A 16,547-nucleotide genomic window follows, 5' to 3' on the forward strand; every position below is an offset into this window, starting at 1 on the left:
TTTGCATTCCACTTTGAAAAGGCTGATTATTAATTAGAAGATTATACGTCAAATAAGGGGAGCCACAAGGCATGGGTATAGCTGGTGGCCCTTGTGGGTGTAAAGCGTGGTCCACGAATGCACTGATGAGGGGTCTGCAGAAAACAGCAGCAAGAAAATGTCCTGCAATAGCACTGGGGTGATGGGTTTGGGATGAGGAACATCAGCGGATCAAGACCAGGTGGGGAAGCCACCATGGCTCATGGGGGTCTTGGTCAGCTGGATGGGGTATGCATCAGAGGGATGGGGTGCTCCACTCCGCTGCATCCCAGTGAGCCGGTTGGGTGGAGCAGGGCTGGGGAACCACGGATGTGAGATAGCCCATTAGGCACAGAGGGGAATTACTGGGTCATTAATGTCTCTTGATTATTGGACTGAATCAGAAAGCAATCAGTCCGCCAGCATCCGGCGGGCAGTAACACCGGCCCTGCGTCTCCTGGCTTTTGGGGGCAGTGAGATTTGACCTCAGTGGGGATGGCAGGATGTGGCCCACAGCACACAGCCAGGCGCCTCCGCTTCCTCCCAGCCTGAAGACACTTTGATAGGGAAGCCACCAGCCCGTCACCATGTTTACCACCCAGACCATGCATGGTGTGACGGACCAAGCTGGCTCCGCCAGCCACGGCTCGGGGCACTCCTCCCATCTCCTCCTGGGGGGTTGCAAAAGCCAAGAGGAAAGAAAGGGGAACCGAGAAAAGAGCTCCTGGGCTGTCGTGTTACCCTTGAGCAGACATCGCAGGCTCTCAGCTTTCCCTATTTTGCTTCACTTTTCCCTGCTTGTCCTTGGCGCTCGGCTCGCCCCGGCTCCGGACAAAACTATCCAGGGGAGGATCCTGCTGCCCTTTGCTGGCTGATACGGCCAGGCTTGAATTTCTGCACTTGTGGGACAACGTGTGAGCTCTCCTTTCCACTCACTTCTTTCAGCCCTTCCCCTAGAGCAGGAGCCCTTTGCCCACACTGAGACAGCATCTGACACACTTTCAGGGAGAGGAGGGTCAAGGGTGGGAGAATAATCCTGGCAGCTTTCAGGGCTGGCTTGAATTTCCACACATTCCCTTCAGTGCCAACTCCTCCATCGCTGCCCCTGCCATGCACTCGGGCCTCCGTTCTTCCCCTCGTTATGTCGTAACAATGAGAAAAGAGGTGGAAACTTCTGAAACCAGCCCTGTGCTTTAAATCACCCTCCTGCAAAAACTGCAGAGCTTTTTCAGAGCACTGCCTTTCCCCTCCCTTCCCGCTCCCCAAGGGGAAGAGGGAAAGGTGCTGCCCACATCCCCTATTTCGCAGGCACGGGGACCGTCCCAGCACCTTCCTCTTTTTCAATTCACTCCTTGCAGCATCAGCTGCCACAGGAATTTGCAGGAGGTAAAATCTAAGCAGGAACCCCAGGCCCATCTCCCCCTTTGGCCTCTCCACAGCCCCCACCTCTCCCTTTACGGGGACACATTCAGTGTTAAGACCTGAAGCAAAACCAGCCCCGATGTTTTTCTGACTCATTGTGTTGCATCCCCCATGCTAGCTCACCTTCATCGAGCCGCAGACTCTCCTCTCCCCTTTCAAGCATCACTCTCCATTCTCGTACATCCCTCCCCGAGGTTCCTGCTCCTTTGTATTGATCCTTGAGCTCTCTCTCATTTATCAGTGCCTTTCGCAGAGAGAGATTAAAGTCTTTTCCTCTGCAGACCTCCATGTGCAAGGAACCCCTGGTCTGCTGCATCCACATGGATGGGCTAATCCTGAGCATCCCTCCCACCCACAACGAAGGTAACTCATTGTATTGTATCAGGCTGGAAAACTGTTCAAATTCACCGCTTTCCATCTTCAGGGCACCGATAGACAACCTGTGCCAAGTTTTGCTGAGACTGTTGGAAAGGGCATGCCTGCCCAGGTAGCAGAGGTGGCAGGAGGGGACATGTGTCTGGTTTACAGCCTGCTCTCCCTGAAAGCAGGACTTTGCTGGAGGGGTTGAAGCCCTGAGCAGTGATTTTTTCTCCACACCTTTCCTCAGCCGTGCCTGTCCTTGCTACCTCCAGCCCCATCTCTCCATCTGTGCCCCTGTGCCTTCCCTGGCCTCTTCATTGCATTCCCCTGAGCAGATCCCTGTGCCAACATTTCCAGATCATGATGCTGCCCACGGTACCCCAGCCCACACAGGCAGCAGGAGACCAGGGCTTCATTCCCCGCCTTGCAGGCAGCTGAGCAAGCAGCTGTCAGCCGGTACCTGAGCTGGGCATCCTCTGCCCAGCTCCATCCCGGGCCCCCAGCAGCCATGCCGCCCTCCCACCCGCCCTGGGCTGAGCTGGCTCGGCTAGAACAGAGGAAAACTGTCCCTTCCCCCACCAGCTAAATGTGCTGTCTTAGTTGACCTTGATAGCAAGAGCCGGTGAGGCCCCAGCATCGAATTGTTTTCGGCCCAAGGTCGTTCCCCAGCACAGTGCGATTACACCAGCGCAGCCAGACCCCTGGGGCGATACCGGCCGGGCTCCCAGCCTCAGCCCTCTCAGCCACCCTGTGCATCTTTGGGGTCCACCTTTCCTACCGCAATGGGACAAGCTAAGCCCTACAATGGCCTCTTGCCCCAGGCAAAGAGCTTCCCCACAGCAACTGAGAGCAGTGGAGCAACCCTGCCCCTCCAGCCAGGCCCAGCATCAGCTTCAGGGGATGTTTCCTCCAGCTAAAAACAGAAGAGGAAGAGAAAAAGCTGATTGTCCCTGGGCTTTCTCTGCAAGTCTCAGCCCTCTGGCCCCACTCACCCCAACCCCATCGCCTCCCAAATGCCACTGAATGACACCTCTGCCGTGATGCAGCCTCAGGGGACACTTTCCTGCAAAGGATACCCCCCAGAATTTGGTTACCTGTCTTGGCAAAAAACTCCTGCACACGTTACATGGCCCTATGCCGAGCCGTACAGTGTATTTTCAACTGCTTAATTACTTTGAGAATTGATTTTTCTCGGTCGCTGACAATAAAGGCAGGGAGGCAGCTGGATAGAGTTTTCTGCTTGTATCGTACCTAAGAAATGAAACAGATCCTGGGCTATCCAAGCACACCAGGAAATTTGCTTTGATCTCTGCTGGGCTAATGGCACTTTCCATCTGGGGGCTTCAAGCCTTCGGCAGAGGTGACCTCTCCCACCTCGGAGAGGGAGGGAATAGCACTGCCTTTGTTTTCGGTGTGGGAAATGGAAGAGCAGAGTGGGAGGATGCCTGTTGCCCCTGGCCAGGATGGCTCTCCCACCTGTGCCAGGCAATACAAAGCACTTCTGACTCTGCAGGCAATTGTGCTTTGGGTTTGGGGGTGTAATCCCCATTTATCTCTAGCAACAAGGATCATGTTGGCTTAGCAGTTAAATGGAAGAGAAGGGTCCGAGACAGCTGTGCTGTGCTGCTGGGGCAGCCCGGAGTGCCCACAGATGGGGACCCCTACCCCTCTGGCAGCCCCTCTGCCTGCAGGCATCAGGGATGCTCAGCAAACAGGCAGGTGAGGCGGGGTTTACCCATTCCTAGAAGGAGGGATGTAGAGGCATCCACCAGAGCCGCTCGGGGCCCATCCCAGCCCCATCCCTGCCTGGGCTGGCCCTTGGCCCCGTTTGTGCAGCCGGTGCTGAGCCCTGACACGAGCCGCTTGCCCCAGGCGGGGAGTCGGCAGCGGAGGAGTGGGACCTGCTCTTATCAATGCCCCATCCACTCCCCGTGCTCCTCTGGGTTAAAATAAACCCTCAGGTGTGATCCAGCCTGGACAGAGCACTCAGCCTTTTCACAAGAGCCACCAGAAATGAAACCCAGCTGCTGTCCATCTCCCCCCACCTTGGCTCTCTGCCGGGGAGCTGGTGTAGCAGAGGACTGGGGAGCTTTTTTTCACCCAGTGCCAGGCAGAGCAGGCTTGTTTCTGGTCCCCGTGGCAGGGATAACAGCAAGGTGATGCCGGTGGGGGAAGGAGAGCCCCCACATGCTCCATGGGGTGATGCTGCTGCCAGCCAGCCCCTCTGATCCCGCTCTCACTGAGATCTGCAGCAAAGCCAGCGAGTTTGCAACGATCCATCCCTCTGATACCATCCAGAGGCCACTCTGCACACAAACTGGGGATGAATGGAAACCACCGCCACAAAGACTATGCGCAGAGGCACTGATCCCCACTCCAGTTTATTAGTTACCCTCTCAGCCCATTGCCCTCGAAGTTTCCACCCCTCACTCGAGACAGTATTTCCTTGCATGCTTTGTTTGGCTCATTTCACACATTCCTGCTGGCAGGAGATAAGATCTCAAGAGAAAGGCAAACAAAAGCCATGGGTGCCTGTGTACAGACTGTCACTCCCCTGGTGCATTACCTTGCCAGCTCCTCACCAGCTCTGCCCCGGGACTGAGGAGGACACCCCAATGTTCATCCCACCACAGGCTTGTCTGCAGGAGGGAAATCTGGAAAGAGAAAGTCTGATGGGGTGCGTGTGGTTTTGTGAGTGGTCAGGCCCTTCCTCCTCCTGAGGAGGAGGAGAACAGCCCTCTGCTCACTCCTGGGGACAGGGTCCCTCTGCCACCCTTGGGTGCCCACTCTGCTGTCCCACACTGGTGATGTGTGCTTGAGTGGGCACTGAGCCCCTGCCGGGTGACAGAAGTGTTACTGGCTCCGAGAATATTTTAAAAACACACTTAAGTCCCATTTATACCTGAAGGGCTTGCAGCTCGTGCTCACCAGAGCAATGGTCCTGCCCTGGGGACACCCTGCCTGCCTTGGCCCAGGCATCCCCCAGGGGACCCCATGCTGGCACGTGCAGGGTGGTGTATGAAGACACCTCTCCCTCCTCCAGCCCTTAATGATAAATGGGGTTAAGACTTCCATGTTCCTGCTTTCTTCTCCCTGCTGTAGCTGTAGCTGTGCGGGGTTGCAGAGGTGGCTTCTAGATGTCCTCCGTCACTGGAGCACTATGGACAGCAGAGGAAAGCAAGCAGGTACAGCGGCCACCAGGGCTATAGTGGGACTCAGAGAACAGGATGAGACACGAAGGGTGGCTGCTTTCTCTACAGCTTCTCAGTCCAAGGAAGGCACAAGCCAGAAAGCAGAAAACCAGGGAGCAATCTCCCTACAGGGGCTTTTCAGGAGCTCCCTTGGTCCCGATACTACCCCCCATGGCTGTGAGATGGCTGCACAGCACCCTTCGCTCTCTGGGAGCCCTTGTTCTTGTTTTGCCAGAGCAGGGGGGTGGGGGACAAGCAAGAGGAAGACACAGTGACCAGTGCTGGGAATGAGGAAGCCCCGAGCCCAGGGCAGCTCTGGCCCTGGCACAGCCTGGGCATCACGTAGCTCGGGTGCCTCGCTCAGGGCAGGTGGTGGGCAGGGGGCTGCTCACCCAGGCCCATGGGACCTCAGCCCCCCTGCCCAGACCCTGCAGCCTCTGAGACTGGGAAAGGTTTTCTCCTGCCGACCCAACACCGGGCACACCGCTCCCCAGCCAAACCCAGGTCCCTTCCCTGGGCTTTCTCCCTTGCTGGGGAGGTCAGCGAAAGGGGGAGACATGGCAAGGAGGGAGGCTGGGATGGGGAGGATCCCCCCTGCTCGCCCACCAGAACCCGCTCCTCTCAGAGCACACATGTTAATTAACACAGCGGCCAAGGGACTGACCTCCCCAGCAGCCGCCAGCGCGGCAGCCTCGGAAATAACCCGTAAACGGCAAAACCTGGCCCTGTCTCGGTGTAACCAGCCGGGGAAAGGCAGTGGAAATGGAAACCAGAGAGTGACCAAGGCCTGCCACCCTCCATCACCCCGCAGCCTCGCAGGAACACCCCTTCCAAATGGTCCCCTCCCTCCTCTGCCCCATCTGAGCCGTGGGGTGCCTTCCCATGGGATGGGTACCCTGGGTCATCCTGCATCCTAGGTCATCCTGCACCTCCACATCATCCTGCATCCTGGGTCATCCTGCATCCCTGGGTCATCCTACACCCCTGGGTCATCCTGCACCCCCACATCATCCTGCATCCTGCATCATCCTGCACCCCTGTTCCCAGGACAGGCACAGGGAGGGAAAAGGTCTCCATATTTCCCCTTCCTTGTGCATCTGCTCAAGGAACAATGACGGACAAGAGCCCAGTGAGCCCCCGTTGTTAGCTTTGCAGGTTGACTTCCAGCAGGTGCCAGGGCACAATTTGCTGAAGTGCTGCAGGCCTGTGCTTGCTTCCAAGAGAACTGTGCTCAGCAGTGAAAACATTTCTGAGCTCCCAAAGTCTCCACGTACTGGGATGGAAAGGAGCTTGGATGCTCCCTTACCTGGGGATTTCGAGGTGCCCCCTCAAGTCCAAGTGCCTGTGAAGAAGAGCCACCGATCCACCAGCAGCCTGAGCCCCTCTGCAAGGTCAGTGTTCTCCGCTGGGCTATGGGCAAAGCAGGGTCTTGCACTGCAGAACAAGCCCACCAGCCTCACAGATTTCCTCCCACAAATCACCAGTCCTACCTAATGAACCCCACATGGGTGCCCGGCGTGTCCGGAGCTCCCAATATTTGCTTTGGCCAGTTTGTTTGCTATCGCCCCTTTATTTTTTTTTTCAAATACACTTATTTCTTACACTTGGTTGAATCACATCCTGACAGCAAGCAGGCAGTGGGGCTGTCAGCAAGCCGCTGCTGGCTGATGCTGGCATGGAGACCAAGGACCTTCACCCAGCTGCTCCCATGGATTCACATCTCTGGGATGGGACAGACAGCCCAGAAAGCTGCAACCCCAACGCCAAGACTTGCTGCGTTACCATTTCCCAGCGTGTTTCTCCATGAGTGCTCTGCCAGCAGACTTGTTAGCTGTGACATCTCATTAAAGCAACCGTCCTTGGGGGAATTGGCTTGCACACAGGAGCACTGGTTTTGGTGTTGCCTTTTTCCACCCTACCTTCAGAAGGGAGCGAGGATGGAGCAGTGGGAGAAGACCTGTCCGTTGGGATACATGCAGCAACTCCCCTTGCTGCAAGGGAAAATCTGCAAAGGGAAAGTCAGAGGGAAAAGTCTGCACACATCAAAAAGAAATAAGCTCAGCAAAGTCACGATTATTTAAAAACCACACAGACAGCTCTCATTGAGCTTGCAGAGGAGATGGATTTCTTCTGTGCCAGGACCGGTTTCTGAGCTCTCCAGCCCCGTGGGGATGAAGCTTTGTCCGCCAGCCCCGCTCTGTCACAGGGTCCCACCCTGGCTGGCCGGGGAGTCGCAGCACCTGCAGCCCCTGGACTGGGAGCATTTCCTCCTGGAGAAGAAATATGGAAACAACCTGGAAACTGGCTCTGGGTGGATTTAATCCCGTCTGATTTCTTCTTCTGTGAGGTTCAACCAAGTCTTTTGAAATTGTTTCCACTCTGAAATAATAAAAGATGTTTCCAGCATGGGATATGTGCTTCTTCATCAAACAGGGAAGCACCAGCCCCTTCATCTCCCTCTGCTACAAAAGCCCTGAGGCTTAAACAATATAGGGCACAACCACCCCTGTTGGGTAGAGACCTAAATCCTGTAGTTCTAAGACCAGTTTTAAACAACAAAGTGGGGCTGCAGTAGACCAACAGAGTGGTCAGTCCCTGCAGCCAGCCAGCACTTTGCTGTCCAGGGTGGCTGATTTTCACTATTCAAGGTGATGCCACCACCAGCAGTTGGCTATTGCCTTGCATCACTGGGTCACTACCGACCTGCTTCCCATTGCTCAATCTTGCAGAAAAATCACACAAAACCAGGCTCCAAGGACAATGACCCCACAGTCTGCATGGGAAGGATTTCCTCACTTCTCATCCACATCTCTGGCACTGATGGTTCAGCCTAGGTTTTCTGCCATCAGTCACTGTGGCCACAAAGGCCAAAGTGGTCCCTTCCTCTCCATCTTGCCCGGATGCATCTCCTCTAACTTTTCTCCAGACATATAAGTGGAAGAGGAGATTCCCTGCAGCCCAAGCGCTGGGGATGCTCAGCACGTTTCTAAGGCAGGGAAGGCTTTTTTCACCCCATCATGGCTGGGTCTGGAGCTCAGGTCTCCCAGCTCACCCCACTGTATTTCTAATATTTCACACAAGGGGGGGGGGGGGGGGGGGGGGAAGGGGTGTTGAGCACAACCAGCTCAGTGAGGAGAAGAAAAACAAAGACAAAAGAGTTTTCTAAACCTCTTCACCGTATCTTTTTCAAGCCTCAGAATAGCTTAGCCCCTCTTGGCATGAGCTCCTTGTCCTGGACCTTATTGTCCCTCTAAATGCAGGCAGCAGAACCAAGCCATAAAAAAAAAAAAAAAAAAAAAAAAGGCTCCAAGCCCCTTCTCCATGGTTTTAATTTTCTGCCGGCAGCTGTCAGGAGCAGTCATGCTGCTCGGGGAGGTTGGATGGTATTTTTTCCCCATGGGTTGCCTTGACCCAGGGTTGAGCAGCCGTGCCCTCCAGCCAAACCCAGCTGCCAGCAGCTGCAGCCGGGCCAGGCGCCCGCAGGGCTGCGGGGACCGTCCTCCGTCACACGGTTCCCACAGTCCCAGCCTTCGAAGGTTTTACCTTCTCTGAGGCGGAGCAGTGCCTAATGACAGGCGAAGGATGGTGCCACACCTGCAGAAAGCCATTTTTGGAAGGACACCTGGGGAAGAAATGATTCCCATGTTGCTGCTCTGTAATTAGCATTAATTACTGGGACTTGTGAAACCTCTTCCCCACTTACTCCAGGCAGCACCTGACGGAAACTGTGGGAATCCCGTCTGGCTGAGTCAGCCAGGAGCCGGGGAGGGGACAACGGGTCCCCACAGGGAGCAGGGACAAGACCCTGGCGTCCCTCCCTCTGCCCCCTAGCCCGCTGGGTCAGGGTTTTGGCCAGGGGACTGCGGGGCCGATTAATACACCAAAAGACAGCCAAGGCTCACCCATCACACCCTTCCCCATGAGGTGCCGAGGTCCTTCCCCAGCCAGGGGACAACCTGGGACTTGGGGGGGCTTGCAGGTGCTGCCCTTTAAAGCATCCTTGCTTCCCAGCCCTGCCTCACATGGCAGCGCAAGAGGGCCATCCCCAGCAGCACATTTTCTTGGGTATTTGCCTCTACCCCAGCTCACTGCCTTCAGCAACATCCCAAAAGGTTATTATAGACTGGGGGAAGATCTACCCCAAAAGCCTAACCCCAAGCAGCTGCTCCGTCACCACCAAATGGCAGGGTACTACTGCCTGAGTCACTCCTTTAGTCTTTTTATATATATATATATATATATAAGACTAATGATAGGAATGAATCAGGACATTTCATCATCTAGAGCTGCTTTGGAGTCATCTCACCGTGCCCCAGTGACTCCCTGGTGGCCTGGGGCTAAGGACACATCCAGCTTCCCCTGGGGGGGGTGGGGGTGGGGCAGCTGCTGCAGCCTCACCCCCAAACTGGCAGTGTTTGGTTTCAAAATAAAATGTAAAACAAGAGGAACAAACCCTCCTCATTCACAGGGACTGTTTTCTCCCTGGCTGCTCACAGAAGCTTAGGGTGCTCCAGCATCCTGGGGGGTCCAGGGGGTGACCCCAGCCACCAGCCTGGGTGGGGGTCCCAGTGGCACAGGGCATCACAATGGGGGTCCCAGGGCAATGCCGGGGTGTCCCTCAACTTTCCACACACCATCACTGCTGTGACCCCCAGCGGTGGGCATGGCCCCCATTCCCACGTGGGACCCCCATTCCCACGTGGGACCCCCATCCCTCCCCAGGGACCCAGGCGTCCTTTCAGCCTCCCACTTGACCTAACCTCCTGTCCATAAATGGAGAGGTTTGAGAGCTCATCCCGGGTGGAGGAGGAGGAGAAAAAAGGAGAATAATGCCAAGAATGCAGGACACAACCCGAGAAGCCCAGTCCCAACCCCTAGCATGGGCTGGGGGCTATGGGGCAGCCACCCTGGTGCTGGGGGAGCCTGGCCACAGCCTGGTCCTGGCCCCGGAGCCACCCCGGCTGCTGGAAGGAAAGGTGCTATTTTTGTTTCTCTGCATTTCTCACCAGCTGGGGACTTTCTGAGGCTGGGCTGCCCCGTTTCCACCTCGGCCCCACAGAGCAGCCCTGGGGTGCAGAGCTGGGGGGTGGTGTCACTTTGTGGTGATGTCCCCCCTGCAATGCTGTCACATTGCAACAGCACGCCCCTGTGCAGCTGATGCCCCCCCCCCCCCCGCATCCTCTCTCCCCTTCACCCCCGTGCCCACAGGACCCCCAGCCCGCAGGAAAGTCACGCTGGGATGGATGTGGGATGGAGGGGTGGCCTCAAAGGCGGGTGGCACGGAGGGTGCCAGCAGCAGCATGCCCTGGCTGGCCCCACAGGCCAGGCCTCCACTCAGGGCCAGCATCCAGCTCCTTAAAATAGAAAGTGAAAACATTTGGGTGCCCAGTCCGGATGGGGGAGAAGGGGGGGGGGTATCCATCCCCGCCTCCACCAGCCACATGCTGTCCCAGTGCCTCGCCACCCCCCCTGCTCCCCAGCCACCCTGTCCCCAACCCGGCAGTGCCCATGCCCAAGGTCAGGGTGGATCCCTTTGGGTTCTCTCGGAGAATTGCTCCAGCGGTTCGCTCAAATCCTCCATAAAAGGAAGAACAGGCGGCAGGTAGCACTGCCAAACTTAGTCATCCCCAGTCCGGCAGCTCCGCTCCGTCAGCAGCAATTTCCTCCCCGCGTTCCCCTTTGCGCGGGAGGGGGGGGGGGGGGGACAGGGAGGAGCAGCTCTGCCTCAGCAAACATGGTGCCAAAAGCACCCTGTGCCGGCCACCACACGCTGGGCTTGGCTGAACGTCGCTGGGCTTGGGGAGATGCTGCTACGGTCCCGCAACAAGACGCCGGGGGAAGGATGTGCCATGGGGAAAGCAGCAAGTTTGGCACCTGGTGCAGTGGTACTGCAGTGGGTCAGGCACCAAAATCTTGCTTTCTGCAAAGAATTTGGTCTAGAGGCACAGAAATGTAAATGCACCCGGGAGCACCTTGAAGCACCTGGAGCCTGGTGGGCAAAGCCCGTTCGCTGCCCATGGGACAGGCGTCATGGAGACCACCATTAACAGAAAGAACCTCCAGTCCAGCTAGAGCACAGGAACAGGATCCTGGTCCCATCCCAGTGCCAGGCTCGCTCCAAGGTGACCCCCGAGCTGGCCCATCATCCTCCAGCCATGCAGAGTGTGGGACATGGGGCATCCCTGGGACATCCCTATGCCACCTCCTCCGGCCCTAGCTCTGCCTCCATTTCCCCCTGGACGACATGTGCCACGCCAGGGGGCTTTAACAAGCCCTCAAGAGGCAACCAGGGATCAGGATTGCCCGTGTGACACATCCACCCGGGATTACGTCACCAGAACAAATGCCCGGGGGTGCAAGGGAGCGGCTTTTTCCTCTCATCGCCCCAGGACACAGCCCAGCTGGCTGTGTCACCCACACACCCCTTGTCACCATGCCTGGCAGTTCAGAGCCTTCCCCAACCCAAAGAGCTGGAAGGGGATCAGCACAGTGTCACCCCCACCTGCGCAATGGGGCAAACACCCCAAAAACATTCATGGGGAGCCCAAAGCAGAAAAGGGGCAACAGCCAGCCCTGCAGCCATCCTGGCAGTGAGATGTCAGCTGGGTTCCCACTCCAGAGCTGCCCCAGATCCTGGCTAAACAAACCCACCCTAGGTGGGCAGCAACCTCAGCCACGCATCAACTGTCAGCCCCATCACCTAAACCCCCCTTTTGTAGCTGGTGCCCTGCAGAGGGACCAACAGTGACCCCTCCACTCACAGCTATGCCTGGGGTGCAAGACCCCCGTCATCCTCACTGCGCTCAGCTGGCACTGGCTGTTACGAGGCTGTTGCAGGCAGCTTGGCTGCCCCGCTAAGTGATTCACCCCAGTGATAACTGCCTGGGGAAGTGTTCTGGTCTCACAGCATCAAAGGTGTGTGTGGGGCTGTGTGGTGTGCAGTGTCCCAGGACGAAAGGGAGCCCCAAGGGATGGCCAGGGCTGCTTTGGGATAGTTTGTGCTTTTCTAGTGCAGTTTTCCTGCATGTTTTGGTGAAGGGTGACTGGAACTGTGCCAGAGCCAGTCCTCCCCCAGCCAGAGGGAGCAGCAGTGAGGGTGATGCTAAGAGCATCATGTGGGTTGGGGGGGCCTCGGGACTTACAGCCTCTCATCCCTGCATTAGGTACCACCATCTGGATCAGACTGTGATGGAGTGAGTGGTTACAGCATCACTGTGTGATATGACAGTGCAAAATGAACCAGCCCTAGCCATCAGGCTGGAGCCTGCTATCAGTGGCACCAAGCCTCCAGCTTCACTGGTGGGGCTTGGCTGGCACTGGGGCACCTAGCTCCCCTTGCTGTGATGCTCACTCCCACCCTGGCCTTAAATCCTGCCACACCAGCTGCCAGACTGCTGCAGACTCCTGGTTTGCGTGTGCAAGAGATGTGCAAGAACAAGGGGTCTGCTCCTGGAAAAACGCAGCATCCCCAGAGGGGCTCAGAGGCGCTCCGAAGGGGGCTGAGCAGGCAGCAAAGCCTCCAGACTGCTTTGTTGGTCTCCATATTGTCCACCCCTCCAAGGATTTTCCACAAGCTGCAACACCCATCCGACCCTCTGCAAAGCGCGGCCGGGCTGCTGGGTGGCAGTGTTGGGATGCACACTGCGCTGCAGCGCTGCGCACCCGGCTGCGCACCGCGCACACGCACCTCGGGGCCTGAGCCCGACGCGCGTGGAGTCACCTGTACCAGCGTGCACACTGCACAAGGGATGGCACACCAACATGCGTGTTGCCTGAGGAATTGCACAAGCTGAGGTGCATGCTGCACGCCAGATTAAACAAAGCACAGTGCACACACTGCACGTGGGATCACTGGTACCTAGGCGCATGCTGCACATGGGATTGCATACACCAACATGCAAGCTGCACAAGAAATTGCACACATGCTGAAGTGTACGCTGCATACCGGGCTGAAAACAAAGCGCACACTGCACATGGGATCACGCATACCAAAGTGCATACAGGACTGCATACAAATGCATGTTGCACAAGGAATTGCATGTGCACAGCACATGGGATTACACACACTAAGGTACACACACAGAAGTGCACACTGCACATGAGCTCACACGTACCAAGGTGCATACAGGATTGCATACAAATGCATGTTGCACAAGGAATTGCATGTGCACAGCACATGGATTGCACACCAAGGTGCACACTGCACATGAGATTGCAACACGTGTTGCACAAGGAATTGTGTGCAGATGACTGGTGCATGTGAGATTGCACATACCAACACAGGCGTGCTGCACAAGAAATCACAGGCACTGAGGTGCATGTTGCAGGTAGCATGGCCCCCCAACCAAGGACATCACCCAGCTCCAGCCCCCACTCAGCCACCAGTGCCTGTGCCCTCCACCCCGGAGGGCCTTTGCTTTGTCCTGCAAAGGCACAGCAGCCCCTGTCCCTGCAGTGGCCCTGCCCAGGGGGACCAGCACCCCCCCAGAGCGCAACACCCCCAGCCGGGCTTCTGGGCATGCACACGCCAGCCCAGGGCCCCAGGGCCAGGTAACCGCTGTGTGCCACCGCCCGCCCCCCTCTCCACCGTGCCCCCCAGCCCCACATCATCGGGGGTTTAGTCTCCTTGTCGCCTCCATTTCCAGCTGGGAAGCTTAACCCCGGCTGGTGAGTGGGTGACCAGCACCTCTGCTGTAAGGGGGTTGCACAGCCCCCCAGCCCAGCCCCTGTGGGTGTGGGGCCCGGACCCCCCAGCCAGGCTGGATGCCGAGCCTCTCCCCTCACCAGAGAGGTTTGGGTTCCACCAACACCCCCCACCCACATTCCTGCTGTTATGGGTTTCCCTGCGACCCCCACAGTCCCCCACAACTGGACGGCATGAGGCAGCGGTGGGCTGGGGCGGGGGGAAGGACAAAGCCCCCCCCACAGTGCCCTGGCTCCCATCACAGCCGGTTTCACACCCAGAGCCCCCTGATTTCAAAGTCAGATCCAGCACCTCTTTGGAAAGTGCATGGGCAGCCAGGGAGTCCAAATTTTGCCCCCCAACCCCCTCCCCCTTGCAGGCCCCATAGGAAGCATGGCCTCTGTTTTCAGCCTAGGTGTGGTTTTCCAGGTGACGAATTGTAAGCATTGCCAGGTTCCCCCTGCCTCAGTTTCCCCATCTGCAAAACTCCCCTGGGACCCTGTAATGATGCTAGGGAGCCCAGATACTAAAGGGAGATGGGCATGGATGTACCCAAAAGAGAGAAATGAGGGTCGAGGGTCTGCAAGCACTCCCAGGCTGTCCGAGAGCCAAAATCCTGCCCTGGGACAACACCCCCTTCCCTCCTGCAGCCCTGAGCACCCCTGGCACACAGCTGCCCCCGACCCTACGAAAGCACAACCTGCCCCCAGCAAGAGCAGGGAGGGCTGTGCTCACCCCAAAGGCTCCCTCCTGCCTTCCAGCAGCCGTTCCCCACCGGGACAAGGCAGCAGTGCCACCGGGGCTGCATCGCCCCTGCACAAGGGGTGTTGCTGCTGGGGGGAGTTTGCAAGCACATGAGAAAAAGCAACAGGGAGCAGGATGGTGGGTGACTTGGGGACCCGATTCACCTCTTCCCACCAGCTCCCCCATTTCTCAGCCCCACAGCTCAACAAGGGCTCCATTCCCTCCTGCATCCAAAAACAGAGCAGGGGGCGGGGGGAGGGCACCCCAAGGAGGCAGAGATGGGCCCCCCAGCCCAGCACCCACAGGAAGCGGGGGAGGGCTGGGTGGGAGGTGCAGGGCTAATCCCCCAAGGCCCCGTTCCTAATCCTGACTAATGGACTCTTTTCACCACTGACAAAGGAGTTATCCATCTGGAAGGGGATCTCCAGGCCCAGGAAGGCACAGCTGGCAGGGGCTGTGCCTGGACAGGGAAGGTTGCTCCCCCCAGCTTCAAACCACAGCCTCCAGCTCCTTCCCTGGGCCAAAATCCCAGCCCCCACCAACCCCGGTGCTCCGTGCTCCGTGCTCCCTGCTCCAGGCTGCATGCACTGCTGCTGCCCTGCATCCTGCCCCAGTAACTCCACCGAGGAGACAAGTAACCCCCTCACCTCCTCTCCAAGCCAGACAGTAAATGCTTCCCCCTCCCTACCCCTCTCAGCCCTTTATAGGGGTCCCCTGGGGCTTCCCAGCTGGCTCCTATTACTGCTCCCTCAACCTTAAAAGAGATCCCCTCCTGCTTAGGGGGTGTCTGGGGGAATCCCTGGTCCTGTTGGGGCTTGGCCTTGCTTTCTCTCCAGGCTGAGCCTCTCCCCTCACCAGAGGGGTTTGCACACAGACTTGTGCGCCTATGGGTGCAGCCCCCCACCCCACCCCGAGGGGACAGGGGTCTTGGCCCCTCTGCAACAGCACACAGCACACTGCGAAGGGAGCCCGTGCATCTGCTCCAAAGCCGCGCCTTGAGCCTGCAGCAAGAAGCTGGGGAGGTGGCAAACGCAAAACCACAAGCCACCACCATCCTTGGTGGCTTCCTCCCAGCCTGCTCGCTTTGTTCCCTGTTCCTGACATCCCTCCCTGCCACCCTCTCACTCATTTCTAGCTGCTCCAAGGCTACTCCATGTCCTCTTTGGGATGTGCCGGGCACCACCCCAAGGTGAGGATGGAGCCACTGCGTTGTGTCTGATGGCAGCGGTGGTGTGCCAGGGATGGGGACTGCCACCCCAGGCTCGCTCAGACCAGCTCATCAGCATGCTGCATGTTCGGAGGGAGCAGCCATGCCCTGGGGATGCAGGCAGTGCCAGCCCTCTGCCCACCAAACCCTTTGGCAACCCTGGATGAGGCCAGGAGCAGCAGTGGCTCTGGGGCTGTGCATCGGGCACAGTGCACCGACTGCAGTGGGAAACATGGATCCAGGCATGACCAAGTGAGAAAATCAGAGCAGAAAGGAGCTGCTGTCGCAAGCTGAGTCACCTGCTCTGCCTGGCACAGCCAAGTGGCTGGGGCCGTGTTATTTTGGAGTGCTGCGTGGGCAGATGCTGATAACACACTTTCTTCTTCCCTGCAAATTCTTCCATGCTGACTCCGTGCTGCAGCGGGGAATTAAAAGCAGGGACGTGCACTGGGCGCCGGGGTGGCACTGAAATCTTCCCCTTTGGCCTCCTGGTTGGGGTCGTGGCTGTGGCTTCAGTGCTGATGGGTGTGAGCTGCAGGTAGAACTGAGCACACCCGCGCTCATCGCACCTCTGGGCAGCAGCACCGCTGTGGCTTCCCCCAGCATCACCCCCCTGCTGCCACAGACCGACCCGACCCCGACCGAGACCCCCTCGCCAGAGCAGCCGGGGGGAGCAGGGCAGGCAGCATCACCTCTGCCGGAGCCTCCTCTGAACTGGGTTTGGGGCCAAAATCCAGCACCACGAGGGTGGCTGGTGAGAGACAAACATGCTGCGACACTGCCCACAGGTGGAGGCCACTGCAGGAACCTGCCACCGTCACACAGAGGTAGCTTGTTTGTCCCCTAAGGGACTACAAAATGTCCCCAGGGCTGTCACATGCTCTGCTTGCAACATGTGCTACATTTTGCTGCAAGATGGGCA

The sequence above is a fragment of the Falco naumanni genome, chromosome 4 (assembly GCF_017639655.2).
Source record: "Falco naumanni isolate bFalNau1 chromosome 4, bFalNau1.pat, whole genome shotgun sequence".
Lineage (NCBI taxonomy): Eukaryota > Metazoa > Chordata > Aves > Falconiformes > Falconidae > Falco > Falco naumanni.